This window comes from Osmerus mordax, chromosome 22 (genome assembly GCF_038355195.1).
Source record: "Osmerus mordax isolate fOsmMor3 chromosome 22, fOsmMor3.pri, whole genome shotgun sequence".
Lineage (NCBI taxonomy): Eukaryota > Metazoa > Chordata > Actinopteri > Osmeriformes > Osmeridae > Osmerus > Osmerus mordax.
This window is the reverse complement of record NC_090071.1, coordinates 13065262-13083858: the sequence shown is the minus strand read 5'-3', so window position 1 is coordinate 13083858 and position 18597 is coordinate 13065262. Positions and strand designations below refer to the sequence as shown.

Sequence of the window (18597 nt, the reverse complement as noted above, 5' to 3'; positions counted from 1 at the left end):
TAGAAAAAAACTACTTTTGCCATTCATGTGTATGAGGTTTGTCATTACTGATATCTACAATTCAGTTGTAGATATCCACAATTTAATTACAGACATCAACTGAATTGTAGATATCTGTAATGACAAACCTCATACACATGAATGGCAAAAGTAGTTTGAATCTTAATTGTCAAAATGTAATTACAGATAGGGTCTATCTTGAATTAGAGTTTTCACTAGGCAAAATAATGTTGCACATATCTGCAATGAATATCCAGTCTAGCTAATAAATGTTAAAACGGCTTGCCATATTTTTGGTGTGTCAATAGGCTGTCCTTGTTTAGGACACTTGGAAATTAGACAGTAGGCCTAATTGGCATGAAAGAAATAAATTTTTGGTAGAGAATCATGTTATGACACGTAACACTGCACATCAATCCTACAGATCTTCTTAACCCTCTAGCAGACTCACCTTTATGAGACGATGACGACAGAGGGCGCGGCCATTTTGACGAGGGCGGAGGCTGTCGGTTCCGGGCGGTTCAGGAGGCTATAGCCTACTCCGAGATCAATCAGTTTGTTGCCAGGCAGAAGAAAGGAGGGGGGATCGTCCAGAAGACTATCATTTCCGACCCGACGAAGCTCCGCCGTAAAACTACTTTAGGTAGGTTCGCTTCAGTTACAGGAAACTATTCATGCATACAAACTTAATTCGTCTTGATTGAGCAGTTTGATGCTTAGTGTGAAATAGCGTTGGTCGCGGACAACCCTGATTCCGTTTGCTTTGAAACAGTTTGTTTCAAAAAAGAGTTGAAGCCCCGATTTGGAATCGTATTCATTGCTGTAGATAAATAATTGCTGTAAACGTAGCAATCATTTCCATTACAAATCGCTGAGAAACGTATTTGCTACGTGAAACACTCCATTTTAATTTCCTCGTGACTAAACCGAACGGGATTTGCCGCTTGTTGCCTGTCCGCGTGAACGCGCAATAAGACACGGCCAGTACCATGGACAGCTCTTCTACGTTGTGAGAAGCGCGTCTAGAACGTGACTGTCCAATTTACTAATGCAAGCACAAACATTGTTACTATGTGTTATTATAAGTGTGAGTAGCCTACTGTTGTTCCCAGTATGAGTGAAGCCTAGATGAGTTTCCAACTCTTCTCTGACGTGGCCAGAAGATTCAAAATCATTTTCAGTTGAGTGGGGATTTTTCTGATCAAAACACTTTGATGTATAGCCAATGTGTTATGTTTGAGTGTCAGTAAGTGTGTGTGTGACATGAAGTGTGTGTTGGCACGCCTCAGGTTGTCCCACAGGGATCCAGGTGGCTTAGGGAGGCTTGTCCAGGATCAGGACTGAATGGAAAAGGGTCAGCGTCATTACAACACACTCATCAAGAGGAACCCCCTCCACATAACACATTCTCAATAACACAGATCAAGTACAAGTGTTTGAAAGCTCAGTAAATTTTTTGTGATTATTTGATCACATTTTTCCAAACACACTGCCCCAAACTGGAACACATACTCTCCAAAAAAAAACATACCCAACAATGTATTACCTCAATTAAAATAAACAACTTGATACCTCTTTCAAGTTTTTCAAATCAGTACACAATGGCCGAATACATAAAATGTACAGCTATCCACGTAACCTGACATAGTTCTCACTCTTTTCTACATGTAGCTCATTTAATTATAGTATATACCAGAAAAGAAAAGTAAACATGTCACAATATGGGCTGTATTTGTTGCCCTAAATCATTTCCCAAAGATGAATATCCAGAAATGAAAGGCTTTTTAAATGAACTGTCAACACAGTAAAAACAAGCAATGACAGGAAAAGAACGCAAATACAGGACACACTACATTCACTCCATTCATTCTTGTTAATCAGGCTTTATGTTTTCGTTAGCATCACACTGGATGTTTTCCATCGCAATGCAGTAAGGAAAATATTTCCTTACATTGTACATTTCAAGATTTAGGCTACCTTTTATGCTTTAATCAGTACAGATTGCTGATTGAACAATTGGTGCAAAGTTTTCAATGCTGTCAGAAGTATCATATTATTGGGTGTGCTCAAGCCTTCGGCGAGAGCACAACCTTTGTTCTCTCACATATATATTTATTTATTTATTTATTATTATTTATTTTCGCCCCCCTAAGGATATATTTGGACTACATACACAACGGCGGTGTCAAAAGGTTCGTCTTGGTAGCGATTGCGTTGGTTGTATTTTTATTTACGTTCCGTTGCATGGTTTAAGTAGAAATTGCGTTTTTGTGGTGAAAAGTGAAGCTAACGGTGGCTAATTTGCTAGCCACAGTTACTGACGTTACTAACGTCACTACGTCACTAACGTCACGAAAACACGCGTGACTACCTGTAGCAGAACATTCGTTTCACATCTGTTAACTTGGGGGATAGCTAGGCTAACTATAGCTTTACTGCAAGGCAGCTGCAGGAACGCCACAAGCAAAGAGGCCAGGGTGATAACTATTTACTCATTTTACTTTGTGATGTGAAACACAATTATGAAATGTAATGTACAATATTAGCTGATATTATTAAGGAAGTAGGCCCACATCTACTTTTGGAAACGGTAGTCTACTATTTCACTGAAGCATTAGCATCATGACATTAGCCTCTGTTGCCCGGGCAACACATACTACAGTGGTCTATGATGCATCTGTTTTCAATCTTTAAAATAAACATTCCTCACAAATACATTTTCGTTGTAGGATTTATTATGACATTACATTACAAGTAAACGATTTGTGGGTGAAATTATCATTACCTGTGGTTTCAAACCAGTGTTGCTCACTGCAATGCTGTAGCCTACGCGAGACGCTACAAAAACATCTACACAGCTGTAGGAAGTCAAACGGCGACAGAACATGTTCGGCACTCCCCTTACTTAATCAAAAGTCTATCTAACTACTAACCTGAACTTCATTGCCACAGCCTAAACGTTGCCAATCTGTTCATGAAAATAATTAATTTCAGCCTAAACCGTACAATGGAACGTTAAATCCAATTCAACCAACGCAATCGCTACCAAGACGAACACAGCAGTAGTCTACTAGTACTGTACCGTAGTAGTACAATTTACCGGGGCAGCTTCTCCACACAGGGCTATATCGCATTTTGCGTTGTTACTGACAATGATCGCTACCAGTGAGCTTTTTATGAATGAGCGATTTTCCACTAAATAAATGTCAAGCTTATTTACGTTTTGGGGGGCATATTTTCAGTTAGCAGATGGGACTGTCTGAATCGCGATTCCATCTTCTACTGCCGGGTAACGTCGTAGAATAATCTTCAAAGGGGGTTCTTTATTAATGAATGAATGCAATGAGTAGGCTACATGCCTGAAAATATCACGAGAAGGGAAAAACTTAAAATGACGTTTAAGTCATAGAGATTAGGTCAATTTTTACACCGGTCTGCCAAATTTATTCGTTTTGATTCAACGATGAGGCTGCCTCTTGCAGGGGAAATGAGAAGACATCTATTTCATTCTACACTACACTCATATTTTCAGTTGTAAATGAGCAGCAAAAAAAATGCCTTTAAATCTATTTAATCTTTATAAATAATAAGTATGCATTTTCATATAAAATATACATAAATCAGTTGTAAACATTTCATTCAAAAACGGACCCCTGTGCAACCGACGCAAGCAAGCACACCCTACAATTTCCCCAGAAATTGTAACCCTCTCTAGTTTAATTTAGTTTGACACGATTTCCTCAACTTTGGTTTTATAGTGTGTGTGCATTGATGTCTGTGTGAGAGCAATGTGAAAAAGACTTGATGTTTAGCAAAAAGCAAGTGGATCCCAGTTACATTAAAAGTATTTAGCAATTGAGGAAAACGTAAGAAGGCAGAGATCTGTTAAGAGCCACCATTTAATACACACATCGTTTTACATATCATACAGAATATATAGTATATATAATCACTTTGATTTTCTATGATGTTTGCTTGTCATTGTCATATTTTTCCTTTTAAAAAGAAGAATATAAATTCTCAACTTAGTCTTATTTTCTGTGACTTGAAGACTGAAATTAAGTCACTGTCTAACAATTGTTTCTAACACAGTGCAAGCACCTACACAGTGGGTCTGTCATACTACACATCCTCCTGTACTGTGGTCAACTTTGGATACATGATTTGTGCCGCATTGTTCTATAACAGACGGGTAGATGAGTCTTAACCTCTCAGTGTCTGATATGCAGCTGCCTCATCGATTAGCATGTGCAGGCAGACCTGGAGTCACCCGACACCGGGGCTGGGGAGTTTGGGTTGCGGGTGGTGCTAGGCCATGTGAACGGGTGGAGTTGGGTCTTGTCTAGTCTTGTTTTAACACAGACATGCTGCTTGAAATGCCAAGTGCAGGAATGCCAATCAGGAATGTCAAGTGCAGTTGACAGGAGAGTTGAATGCTATGCTATGTAATAGTTGTGTGTGGATGTATGGTTGTGTCATTGAGTGTATGATAAGCACAGTTATTTACTGTACTACAATGAGTTGGGTTAATATGTTACACTAGTACTTCAAGGAAGTGTCTGCAGCTTTTGTCATATAATGTATGGTGTTGTACAGCAGGTAGGGGGAATGGAGGGAGCGATTGAAAGATGGAGGGAGGGAAGGAAAAATGGTCTGTATTTGAAACTCCATGGATGTGGAGAGAAGCAGTGTTATGAAAGTTGTGCACTGTTGCTTTGCTCTGGTAACAGAGAATATACAAGAGAGAAAGAGAGAGGGAGGGAGGAAATAGAAAACAATGAGAGACGAGAGGGAAAGAGAAATTGAGAGAGAGAAAGAGGGAGAGGCAATATGTGTTTTGCACAGGCCTACTTCAGTAGATTAATGCTACGGGCTTCATCCTCTAGTGAATGGGACACTGGCTTTAGCCCACTAATCCCCTCTGGGAAAGATGATTGCTTTGAATCTCCTGAATACTGCATCACCAAGACCGGCCTATAGCACCACCCTCCTCACACACTGAGACAAACACACACAAACACGCATGCACACACACACATGCACTCACGAACACACACTACAACACTACTCTGCTATCCTGGATGTTATATAAAATGTGATGTGTCACACTGACCTCACCTCTCTATGGTGATGGGGATCAATAAAACTACCAAACAAGAGTTTATCTTATCAATCAGAGCAGTTGAAAATTATTCTTACAAATGTGTTTCACATACCGTCTCCCAAAACAGCATTACAAAAAGCAGTTAATCTCATTTGACCTGCTTTCTCCTTCACTTCTCCTGACATGATGTGACGGCAAAGGTGGTTAGTGTGTGGAGAAATAGACAGAAAAGTTGAGAAGTAGAACAGAATGAAGGAGACAGAGGTAGAAAATAGTAAAGCCAGGGGGTAGAGAGGTACAGTAGAGAGATGGGATGATAAAGAGGTAGATAATAAAAAGGTAAAGAGATAGAAACAGTAGAGCGAAATTGAGATCACATACTGACACAAAGACATCTATATACACCAATATAAGTCTATATTGGTCATACCTGCTCTCCACAGGTCTTTACTGAATAGTCATTTCAAATAAAGAAGCTCATTTGGAGAGACATGCATAAAGAGAGAGTAAGTCAGTGAATTAGTACAAGGTTAACCCTTGTGTCATCTTCGGGTCATTCTGACTCATCAGTCATTGTGACCCACCGTCATATTGTGACAACTTTACCGCATACAAAAACAAAGTGAGGGCTGTCTCAGACCGCCCACATTGCGAAGGTTAAAAGAAAATGCTATTTATTTGTTTTTGTATTGGGTAAAATTGGGTAAAGACAACGATGGTTCGTTGTGAACCTTTGGGTCATGTGACCCGAAGGCAGCACAAGGGTTAAGAAGAGAAAACAGAAATAAAACATTCAAATGTTCTGTCCCTGACTGTGTTTGCAGCGTTAGATGGGGTTTTGCTGCACGCTGTTGTCAGCACCTGTTTTATGGTCTTTGGCCTCACTAACGGCTCCCTGTTCTCGCACATTTTCAGACATCTTCAAATATTTAGCACAAAACATGCTGGGGGAGTCTGGAGAGGGTTGTTGGAGGGTGGGTGCAGCGGGAGAGGGTGGAGAAATGGGGGTGATGATGCGTGACTACTAGTTGAGGCCAGGAGAAGTAGGGGTGAAGGCAAGGTAGGGGTGGGAACAAGAACAGGACAGAAGAAAAAACTGGTTAGAAGGAAACAAGTTGAGATGTAGCCACAACAGAGTTAAGTGACAGCCAATTTGAGGGCAGATAGACTATTTTCACATCTATTTTATGGCTGTGAAACATGTTCTTAAACTTTAGTTCCTATAGGAATTTCAATGATCATTGCATATCTCCTCAGTAGAGGGAGTCAGGTGGCTGAGCGGTTAGGGAATCGGGCTAGTAATCCGAAGGTTGCCAGTTCGATTCCCGGTCATGCCAACTGACGCTGTGTCCTTGGGCAAGACACTTCACCCTACTTGCCTCGGGGGAATGTCCCTGTACTTACTGTAAATCGCTCTGGATAAGAGCGTCTGCTAAATGACTAAATGTCAATCTCCAAGCAAGATTTTTTTTCCAAGATGGCGTCCCCATTCATTTCTATGAAAAGTGCTCAGTGGCGCAGTGAGGCAAGCGAGAGCGCGAAATGGACTGCGCCATCTTTCCAGACTGACTCGTCCGGTCTTGTGCAGAAGCTTGTTCCTAGCTCCGAAACTCGTGCATGCTTGCAACTAGCTGTACGCGTCATACTTTGCGAAAACAAGTCGCGAGCTTGTGAGCTGGAGCTAAGGCATTGCAGAAAACTGTCAGAATGTGGTACAAGTCCGATCAAGAAGCAGATACATGTGAAAATCAATACTATTAGTACTGTAGTATTATACGTCCAGGGCCTATACGTTGCTCTTTTTGCTTCGTGTTTTTAGTTGGACTGCTTAAGTTTTGTGTCGGACTAAGAAACTGTAAACTTGAATATATGGCTCCGTCGTTATGGAAGCAAATCGTTACCAAAATTCAAATGCGAATGCATTTCCAGAAATGCATTTGCATTTTAAGAATGTGGCTGCATTATTTGACTCATAAATGAAATTAGTAATCAATCATCCTATTTGCATTTTAATTTTCTTCTTCAAGAGTGCTCAATCTTTCACTTAATTAAAATGAAAAAGAAATAGACATTTGAGATTTAATTTTCAAAACATGCCCCAGCAAATAGATAGCAAAATTCAATTTGAAATGTAAAATTTGAAAATTAAAATGCATTTCCAGAAATGCATTTTCATTTTAAGAACGTGGCTGCAAAATCGGGACCACAATTCAAATTCAAATGCATTTCCAGAAATGCATTTGCATTTTAAGAACGTGGCTGCAAAATCGTGACCACAATTGAAATTCAAATGCATTTCCAGAAATGCATTTTCATTTTAAGAACGTGGCTGTAAAATCGTGACCACAATTCAAATTCAAATGCATTTGCTGAAATGCAAAATGAACGAAAAATCATTCTGAGCGGCGCAGTAGAGTGACGTCAGTAGCCGCTCTTCTTCAGCTCCCTGCTGACCGAGCTATCCATCTTGTTCGGTAGGGGGCGGTGTGCACATCTGCATTGCATTACATTGCATGTGCCGGGAAATTGATTGAATTGCCGGGTCTTTAGAGCAGCGTTCCCCAACCGGTGCCCACCGGTCCGCGGACCGGTACCGGTCCGTGGGTCATTTCGTACCGGGCCGCACAAAATAGAATTAATAACATTTTTTCCTTTTAATTGATTATCAGAGTCTGAAAGACGTTTTATTCTGAAAAATGACCTAATTCTCTCCTTCTCCACGGGCCTTTTCCCCTGAGCAAAAAAGCTCTGCAAAGACGTGTGTTTACTAATTTTTTTAGCAAGTTTGTGGGCTTTATTGAACAGTGTCATGCGCGTCTCTTCCACTTGACACATGACAAGTGATAGTTACCACTCAATGAAGCCTGTTTGAGACAACAACTCTATCGGTGTTTTGGATGAAGGCTATCCTGAGATCGCCACTAAAGCACTGAAAACCCTGCTTCCATTTCCAACATCAAGCGGGATTTTCTGCCGTGACAGCAATCAAACAAAATTATGGAATAGGCCTGAACTGGATATAAGGAACGCAATTCGGGTGTCACTGTCGTAGCTTATAGTCACACACAACAGTGGGACTGACATATCTAAAGCTAGCTAGTAACAATATAACGATGGAAAACCAGGCTAAGAAACTTAAAGATGGGTCAATTGAAAAAACGGCAGTTTATTTTACATAAAACTCCAATAACAATTTTTTGCTCAAATCAGCTAAACTATTTTTCTTGCGCGCCCTGCGCGCTCGCATTAGGTTTGGAAGTCACTAACTAGGATCACATAAAACCCAGAATGTGCATGCATTAGCAGCGCAGCTGTCCAGGGCCTATCTTTCCTCCCAGTCCGTCCTGCCGGTCTGTGAAAATATGTCTTACATGAAAGCGGTCCGTGGCGCAAAAAAGGTTGGGGACCTCTGCTTTAGAGGACGCATCACAGACCATGGCGCTCCCTCAAATTGTGCAAACACTGTTAGAATTAGCTGAACAGGTAGAATCTAATAATATATCTGAGTCTGATGCCCGTGTCCGAGTAGAACAAGTCATAGAGAGCTTGGCTGCATACTCTGCCGTCACAGATTTACACATTAATAGTAGCTCTGCCACTGTTTTAGTCATTGTTTGACATCAAGTTGCTCAGTCTGTGATGCATCCTCTAAAGACCCGGCAATTCAATCAATTTCCCGGCACATTTGCAATGTAATGCAATGCAGATGTGCACACCGCTCCCTACCGAACAAGATGGGTAGCTCGGTCAGCAGGGAGCTGAAGAAGAGCGGCTACTGACGTCACTCTGCTGCGCCGCTCAGAATGCTTTTTCGTTCATTTTGCATTTCTGCAAATGCATTTGAATTTGAATTGTGGTCACGATTTTACAGCCACGTTCTTAAAATGAAAATGCATTTTTGGAAATGCATTTGAATTTCAATTGTGGTCACGATTTTGCAGCCACGTTCTTAAAATGAAAATGCATTTCTGGAAATGCATTTGAATTTGAATTGTCGTCACGATTTTGCAGCCACGTTCTTAAAATAAAAATACATTTCTGGAAATGCATTTTAATTTTCAAATTTTACATTTCAAATTGAATTTTGCTATCTATTTGCTGGGGCATGTTTTGAAAATTAAATCTCAAATGTCTATTTCTTTTTCATTTTAATTAAGTGAAAGATTGAGCTCTCTTGAAGAAGAAAATTTAAATGCAAATAGGATGTTTGATTACTAATTTCATTTGAGTCAAATAATGCAGCCACATTCTTAAAATGCAAATGCATTTCTGGAAATGCATTTGCATTTGAATTTTGGTAACGATTTGCTTCCATACGTTGTTGTTCTAGCTCGGCAAAGCAAGCTAAATTAAGCCTACATATGTTACTATTATAATGATGATGATGTTGCTTACTATTACAAGCTTATTGTTAATGCCATCGTAGTGGTGTTAACTGACATAAAGTTCTAAGAATATATTCGTTATAACGACCGTAACAATATTGTGGTTATCAGACATGATTTAGCTATACATCTTCGTCTTTGCTCCAGAATAACATGTCAACAATCTATAATTTTCTGCAATAACATGCCACGATATTATAACTCATTATATTACACTATAATATTATAACTAATTATATTACACTATAATTACGTTTGTCATGCTATGAGCATAATAGTGTTCATTACAAAATGGTTAAATCTGCTTTAAAATAACGGAAATAAACTCTACAAACAACCGTCACAAATGTTTGCACACATACATGTGTGTGTGCAAACATTTATAAAACTTGCTACAATAAAGGCAGGCAACTGTACATTATCAAATCCTTTCTCCTTGTTCTCATTCAGCTCTGGTAAATCAGCGATTTGCTGATGTTCCCTTTTGTGCTCGTCCCCTGTTCGTATCCGCGAGCACGTTTCCAGGCAACTTTTCTTGATGTAAGTAAATAAATGGGGTGCTAGTTTACCCATTTCGGATTGGTTTCAAATTGAGCAAAAATCAGGAAAACATTTTCTATGAAAAAGCTAGCAGTATGAGCCAGGTTCAAGAATCGAACAATTTTTTTTGGGGGAGATAGTTTTAGATATGTTGACTGGAGTTAATAGAATAAAAACGACCGGACGAGTCAGGTAGCAAATCGGAAATGCAATACCACCTACATCCACCGGGGCCGTTGCCTCAATCCGAGGGGCGGGGGTCTGGTATGAACGGTGAGGCATTCAAGTCATTGGCAAATTTAAAGACCTGTCAATGATGCTAGCTAATTCCTCACATAATATCAATGATTGCCATCCACAAAAAGATGAATGCTATGTATATCATGAAAAACACAAAACTGCTTTTGTAACTAAGGTGTCTGCAAAAAAAAACGTAAAAAATCCAAGGACAGATTAAGCTACTATGCATGTCCACAATGTCCCTGGATACTCGGATTTGCCCCAGCCCTACTCCAGCAAAGACGATGTAAGTACAACGTATACATATGGAATAGAACACTCAGGCTAATATTTAATAGTATATGCATTGTAGCCCACTTCCTCTTTAACAACTGCAACCAACAGTGACAGCGGCTCAGAGACTTACCATGCACTCAGACAGGCAGCGACTGTCACTGTGTTGCTGTCTATATTACTATATTCTCCAGAGGTGGAAGATTGGCTTGTACGGTTACCTCTTGATGGTGTGTGGCCATGTGTGTGTGGAGTAGGTAGACCATCTCACTCTGGCTGTAGGCTGTGAGCTGATCTCCATGGTCAGTTTACTGTCTGCAGGTTGTGAATGTGGGAATAAATGAGCATGTGCAGGCATTTGGCTTGAGAGTGGTGTGTGTGTGTGTGTGTGTGTGTGGGGGGGGGTGTATATGTGTGTGTGTGTCTGTGTGTGCAGGTCCTTGTAAAGCTTTGTCGGGATAAGCCAGAGGCATGTGCTGGATCCCCAGGGTTTACACGACAGTGTGTGTTTGTGTCTGTGTGGGCGGATAGGGACCAGATGGCCCCATGACCCATGGAGCAGTAGATATAGGCACACACAGACATACAAATACACAGACATACAAATACACAAACACAATCATACACAGACACACCTGAAGAGTTGCTTATCTCATTCATAGAGGGCCTGGTTCTGTGTTTTTGCTGTCATCTTGCTGTAATTTACCTGGCAACTTAAATGAGTGTAGGCCTTTAGTCATTCAGTACATGGGCATAACAAGTGTGTGTGGGTATACGCACACTCACACAGACATTGTAATGCATAAGTGTTGATGGTGACCATTCATTGTAAAATGCAGTGAGCATACTGTGGAGGAAATCTTGAATTTTGATGTGATAATGTTAATCACAATCAGTAGATCCGCTAACACATTATTATCTGTTCATGATGTACCCTGTTCTGTTAATCATTCACATAATTGTGTTCCTTCTGTGACCAATACCATGTATTTTGGGTATGAAAGATAGCCCTGAATAGAATGGACACCCATTGTTGTGCTCAAAATATATTTGATAAGACCTAGCATAAACATTTAGGGCCTGTTTCAAGATTAATTCAGGGATAACGCTGACCATTTCAGCTGACCTTATAGGCCTAGCTTCTAGGAATCCTCCACTGAAAAAAGTGAAACGACCGTTTCATTTGTTTAAAGTGGCCTTTTTACATTGGTCTAATCCAAAATCATAGTTTCCGGTTCAAAGTTCCGGTTAACTGTTTTGTTCATTTTTAACATTTTCAAATAATACGCCCCTAAGAAAATAAACAATTTAGGTTAAAACTTGTTCAGATTACCTTTAGCCATAGTACTTAAATAAATATTTAATTGTGAGTAAAAAAAAAAATTACGTTATGTATAAAAAAAGAATGACTATCGCTTCAGCATAATATAACGACTACAGTGTTTCCCACATAATTTGATTCGTGGTAGGCAGGGGCGGAGCCAGATGTTGTAAACATTATGGGCTTAGCCCAAATCTAGGTCCTAGCATCGTCTTGATGTGAGTGTAGATAGGGGCTTCGACAAGCAATGCAAGCGGAGCGTGAAAGCATTATTTATTTTTTGCATTAATTTGATTGCAAAATAGTTTTTTTTTGCTTTATGTAATATTAACATTGTTGGACTCGTATTGTTATGTTTGCCGAATGTATTTAACTATGAATATTATTATATTGAACTTGAATTTGAATGTATCAGTTTTGGACAAATTTGTTTTGAGAAATATGATACTAAGGCCTAATCCCAATGTCCCGCCTAAACCCTAAACTCTGAACCCTCACAGACTTACTTGACGTCACCTAGTAAGTGATTGAGTGCAAGAGGCTGCACAGGCTCAAAATACTATAAATTGGAATGGGACAGAACATTGCTGCATTATCGGCAAAATAGTGATGTTTTTGGGATCAAATCTGATTAAAGCATATTTAGAATGTATCATCAAAGGATACACACAGTTCTGGCTATATTAACCATCAGTGAGCTTTGTGTTTGAATTTTTATTTTTCTAACTATGTTTACATCAGGGTTGGTTGCTCCTTCCATGCATGCTTGTTTGTTTACCGCTATTATTCTTGTTTTATGAGGCGGGTTTGCCGTAATTTTTTTCTCGCTTCCAGGCTTCCCCTGGTAACCCGCGTGTTTCACGTCACAACGCTGTGAATTGTGGCTAGCTAAAGTCTGCAAAAATTAGGACTAACAAAAAGGGCTCAAAATGTCTGTGAAAGAGCCCTCGCGCACTTGACGATTTGACGGTGGGACAGCCCTAAGTCCTCACAGACATAGCGAGAACGCGCCTCAAAGTCTGTGAGGGTGGACATTAGTGAGGTGTTATTCGTGAACGATTTGTTCATTTTCTTGTGGCCGCAAATGGGGACTGTTGCGGCTCAGTAGAGGAAACAGTTATTCGAGTCATCTCCCGACTGTGTCTTCGGGTACGAGTGTGTGTGGGATAGAAGGGAATTGCACATTTGTGTGACAGATAATATTTTTTTAAGAAAAAGTCCCGCATTAAATACATTACAGTTTGTATGATTTTAAATGGTCATTTATCACACTAGCATTGAATTATCACGGCAAACAATAACACTGCTCTGAACTGTAAGTAAAGTAAAAAAAAGTTGGTAAAAATTAGTTACAATAACAAAACCTGTAATTATCACTTGTGAACAAATCTCATTTCGTCTTACTATACTAATCCTAGCAGTCACGCGAAAGAATGAGGTAAACAAATACTTTCTGTTTCCTCTTCTGAACCTATGCAGATCACGTGAAAAATCCTCCGAAGACTCGTACCCGAAGACACGGTTGGGAAATGAACAAATCCTTTCTATTTCCTCAACTACTGTAGTACTGAGCTTAAGACTCGTACCTGAAGAAACAGTCAGGAGATGAACAAATCCTTTACCCGAAGACACAGTCGGCAGATGAACGAATCCGTTACCCGAAGACACGGTCGGCAGATGAACAAATCTTTTACCGGAAAACTCAGTCAGAAGATAAACAAATCTTTTACCCGAAGACATGGTTGGGAGGTGAACGAATCGTTTGTTCATTCGAGTCTTTGGATAATTTTTCACGTGACCTGCATAGGCTCTGAAGAGAAAACAGAAAGGATTTGTTTACCTCATTCACTTTCGTGTAACTGCTATCACTGTGACTGCCATCACTGCTATGACAGAATATAATTCACGTAAGACGTGAATGGTATTCGTTCACAAGTAATAATAACAGGTTTCGTTATTTTAACTTTTTTGTACTTTACTTAGTTCAGTGCAGTGTAATTGTTTGCCGTGATAATTAAATGCTAGTGTGATAATAAATGACCATTTCAAATCATACAAATTGTCAAGATGTATTGTATTTAATGCGGGAGTTTTTTTTTTTTTATCTGCCACAATTGTGTAATCTTGGCTGGTTTAGATGCACTAAGATATATATGAGAATATGGTAAATGTTTGCAGCTGATGTATTCAGGCCAGGGAATTGTCTATCAAATGTAAATGTTGAGCACCCCCCTCCCCCCCGTTGAAATGAACGAATGACTCGAAGAAAGATTGTTTCATTTCACTGAACGAGATTCAAAGAACCGAGTCAGTAAAATGATCCGAACTTCCCATCACTAGTGGACATTGGGATTAGGCCTTTCCGTCCGTCTTCTCGACTTTGAGGGGAAAAAGCCGTTCGTCCCGCACATTGATTCAGAGCGTACACGGAGAGAAGGGGCTATTCACAGACTGGTCCGTTGTAGTGAGAGAGAAGGAATGCAAGCGGGGCAAGAATGGGCTTAGCGAATCAATGCGCTGTGCACAGCTCTACAATTATAATTATTTTTTCCATGTTAAACTGTTAAAAAAACAAATAAATGTATGGGAAACACTTGACTAACCCAAGCTTACAATCTTGACTTCATCAATAACTAAATTCAAGTTCTGTTTACTGAATAAAATTAGTTTGACATCTTCACATTTTTGTCCGACACGCATTTGAATTTTCCTGTCAACATGAAAAGATAAGACATTAGGTCAAAGTAAAACCAAAAGGCAACGTTTTCCACTAGACTTTTTGAGTTAAGCCAACTCAAAAAACAATGTTTTAAGTACTAGTGAATGAGAATTAGAGTGGCCTATGTTGTTTACCTCTGCTGTGCGGTTGACTGTGAACTAAATGTTTTTTAGATTATAATAGTAAGGATCAAGCTAGTAAGCTAGTACGTAATTCAGTAGTGTTCATACAGGTGTGTTTGTGATTATATGGTTGGTTATTATAATGTGGTTATTGTGTAGAATGTTTTGCGTTTTTTTTATGTCACCATGGGTGGGAACACTGTGGGATTGACATACTCATAGACATAGTCATACTCACTCTGTGGCGTCTTTTCCTTTATATGTTCATCATGTTACTTTGAAATCTAATTCACAATGCTTAAAACATTGCGTTGAATCGACTTAAATGCTTGTGCTGATGTTTTACGTTCCTGGTAAAAAAGTCTCTTAAAAGCTAATTCACCATACTTAAAACATTGTGTGGAAATGTTGCCTTAATTTTGTTTGTTGACCCAATGTCTTAAAGAACACTACAGTATTATAGCAACTAGCAACTAAGAGGGGCAGGACTAAGCGATATGTCAATTGATTGCAAATCCACTGCATATGCAGGCGGCCTAATTTAAATAGAGGTAGATTGAATTGACTGCTGCACTGCACTGATGTTATATTGTGTAATATTGTAGTTATGTTACTGTTGCGCTGTGCCTGGTAGCTGAGATGTGGTTATTTTGCACTGCGCATGATAAATACAGGGCGTTCCTTGATTCTGACCACTGTTAGAACTATGCTCTTCTGATCCTTGATTGTGTGTGTCTGTGAACTTCCAAATCACTGCGTAGTGTATACTCTGTATACTCTGCCAAAAAAACGAAATATAAAACATATCTAAAAATATTAAAACAAATATAGCTGCAAGCAGCAATGAGGGGGCTAAGCAGGTCAAAAGACAACATTTTTGGCCCCCTGGCGCGAACGATCGCCAGGGGGTCCGTGAAATAATTTGCAATAAATTATAAAATTGTAAAATAGTGCTGTATCATTAAAAAGTGAAAACATATATAAACTAGAGAGGATACAATTTCCCCAGAAATTGTAGGGTGTGCTTGTTTGCGTCGGTTGCACAGGGGTCCGTTTTTTAATGACATGATTTTTACAACTGATATTTCTTTATATTTTATATAAAAATGCATACTTATTATTTATAAAGATTACATAGATTTAAAAGCATATTTATTTTGCTGCTCATTTACAACTCAAAATACGAGTGAAGTGTAGAATGAAATAGATGTCTTCTCATTTCCCCTGCAAGAGGCAGCCTCATAGTTGAATCAAAACGAATACATTTGGCAGACCGGTGTAAAAATGTACCTAATCTCTATGACTTAAACGTCCTTTTAAGTTTTTCCCTTCTTGTGATATTTTCAGGCATTTAGCCTACTCATATTGCATCCATTCATTAATAAAGAACCCCCTTTGAAGATTATTCTACAACGTTACCGGCAGTAGAACCAAGTACCATCTGCTAACTGCCTGGTTGGAGGCAATGGGGGACGGGTTGCTTCCATCCTTATTCTATAAGTATAACTTATTTTAGAGTTCTCTTCCCCTGGAACAGATTTCATGTTCCAAATGGGGGGGGGCTGTCGCTGTCTTGGTGTGTGGGGTTGCATCAAATTCCCCTTTTTTGCTCTGTTAAATTGCTGCACCAGTCCACACTTGACCGGTGGGGATCTCATTCTATTATGACTGTAACTGTTATCTGCTCCTGGCATCCTCTAATCCCTGCTCTCCTCTCTCTGTCCCCCCCCACACACATCCCTTGTGGTGTGGGGGGTTTGAGTTGTCAGCACCTGCTTGGTCGTCGGTCAGCCAACGCTGGACCTGGTCGCGAGTCTCCCGGTCCTGTCCTACATCTATAAAGTTGAACAATGGATTTTGGTGTTTTAAAAACCCACCGACACTGTATGACTATGTTTAGCCTGTGTTCTGCTCCTCTCTCTCACCAACCGTCTCTGGAGGAGGGGATCCCTCTCTGAATTGCTCCTCCCAAGGTTTCTTCCATTTTTCTCCTGTTGAGAGTTTTTTGGGAGTTTTTCCTTGTCTTCCTTGAGGGTTTAGGTTGGTTGAGGGGCAGTTCTATGGGCATATGTGAAGCCCTCTGTGACATGCTTGCGTGTAAAAAGGGCTATACAAATACATTTGATTTCATTTAACTGAAAATATGCCCCCAAAAACGTAAATAAGCTCGACATTTATTTATTGGAAAATCGCTCATTCATAAAAAGCTCACTGGCAGCGATCATTGTCAGTAACAACGCAAAATGCGATATAGCCCTGTGTGGAGAAGCTGCCCCGGTAAATTGTACTACTCCAGTACAGTACTAGACAGACCCTCCAGGAATTCGCGATGTTGCGATCCCACCAATGCACGCGAATTCAACGATTCCCCGCGAATTCAGCGCGACGTTGCAATTTTAACCAATCTCCGCAATTTTTCCGCAACTTTGACCAATCATCGTTGTCTCCCACAACTCTCTCCAGTAGGGGTTAAATCCAGTGTTGCGCCTGAACACGTTCATTGAACGAAAGTTCATGAACTTGTTGATAATTTTGGTGAACGTGAACTGAACGTACTGTATTACTGCCTGATGAACGATACTGTGAACGCATTCATTCTGGTGTCTGTGAACTCTTTCACTCTATTTAATTTCGTTCAATAAGGTGCCAGATTTCTAGAGACTTCCAGGCGAAAAACACACCGTTAACAGTCCTGTATCCAGGGTTGCCCAACCAGTCAATTGCTGCGTGTGCTTTCTTCTACTGTCTATGCCTGGCAAGCGTGAGAGCGCCGAGTTGCGTAGAGGCCGAGAGCGGTATTGCAGACAGATAGAGATTTCAATCTTTTTTGTTAAAAAAGGGAGATTCCTCCCTTCAATGCATGCAAATGTAAATCCTGGTTGGATAAGGATTAAAAATGGGATATGATGAAAATTGGCATGTTGGTAAGGTTATTTAGGGGACCATTTCCCAATGGTTTTATTCTTTGATGAATGTTTGTTAATTACTAAATTTTCAACCAATAACTCAATAAAAATTACAAAGAGGGAAATTCGCAACTTTTTATCGCAACGTTCACTTGCTCCCGCAATTTCATCGCAACTTTTTGGAAAAGCTCCCTACTGCTGTGTTCGTCTAGGTAGCGATTGCTTGGTTGAATTGGATTTAACGTTCCTTTGTACGGTTTAGGCTGAAATTACTTATTTTCATGAACAGATTGACAAAGTTTAGGCTGTGGCAATGAAGTTCAGGTTAGTAGTCAGATAGTTTCAACTATTGAAAGACTTGATTTAAGTATGGGGAGTGCCGAACATGTTCTGTCGCCGTTTGACTTCCTAAACAGCTGTGGAGATGTTTTTGTTAGCTACTAGTGTGTCTCGCGTAGGCTACAGAGTTGCAGTGAGCTACACTGGTTTGAAACCACAGATAGTAGTAATGATAATTTCACCAACAAATCGTTTACTTTAAATCTAATGTCATAATAAATCCTACAACAAAAATTTATTTGTGAGGAATGTTTATTTTAACGATTTAAAACAGATGCATCATAGACCACTGTAGTATGTGTTGCCCGGGCAACAGAGGCTAATGTCATGATGCTAATACTTCAGTGAAATAGTAGACTACTGTTTCCCGAAAGTAGATGTACTTCCTTAATAATATCAGCTTATATTGTACATTACACATCACAATTGTGTGTCATATCACAAAGTAAAACTAGAGAGGATACAATTTCTGGGGAAATTGTAGGGTGTGCTTGCTTGCGTCGGTTGCACAGGGGTCTGTATATTTTATATAAAAATGCATCGGGCCTACTTATTATTTATAAAGATTACATAGATTTAAAAGCATCTTTTTTTTGCTGCTCATTTACAACTCAAAATACGAGTGAAGTGTCGAATGAAATATGATGT

General features: G+C 39.7%; 1 protein-coding gene across 1 annotated transcript in view; it reads left to right on the top strand.

Annotated features, from left to right (window-relative positions):
• Positions 1-607: 607 nt before the first annotated feature.
• snap25b (synaptosome associated protein 25b) overlaps positions 608-18597 on the top strand; it is a 66537-nt gene continuing 48547 nt past the window's right edge. The window contains exon 1 of the mRNA XM_067260311.1: positions 608-643. The gene's annotated coding sequence lies outside the window, so the exon portion shown is untranslated. The remainder of the gene's footprint in view (positions 644-18597) is intronic.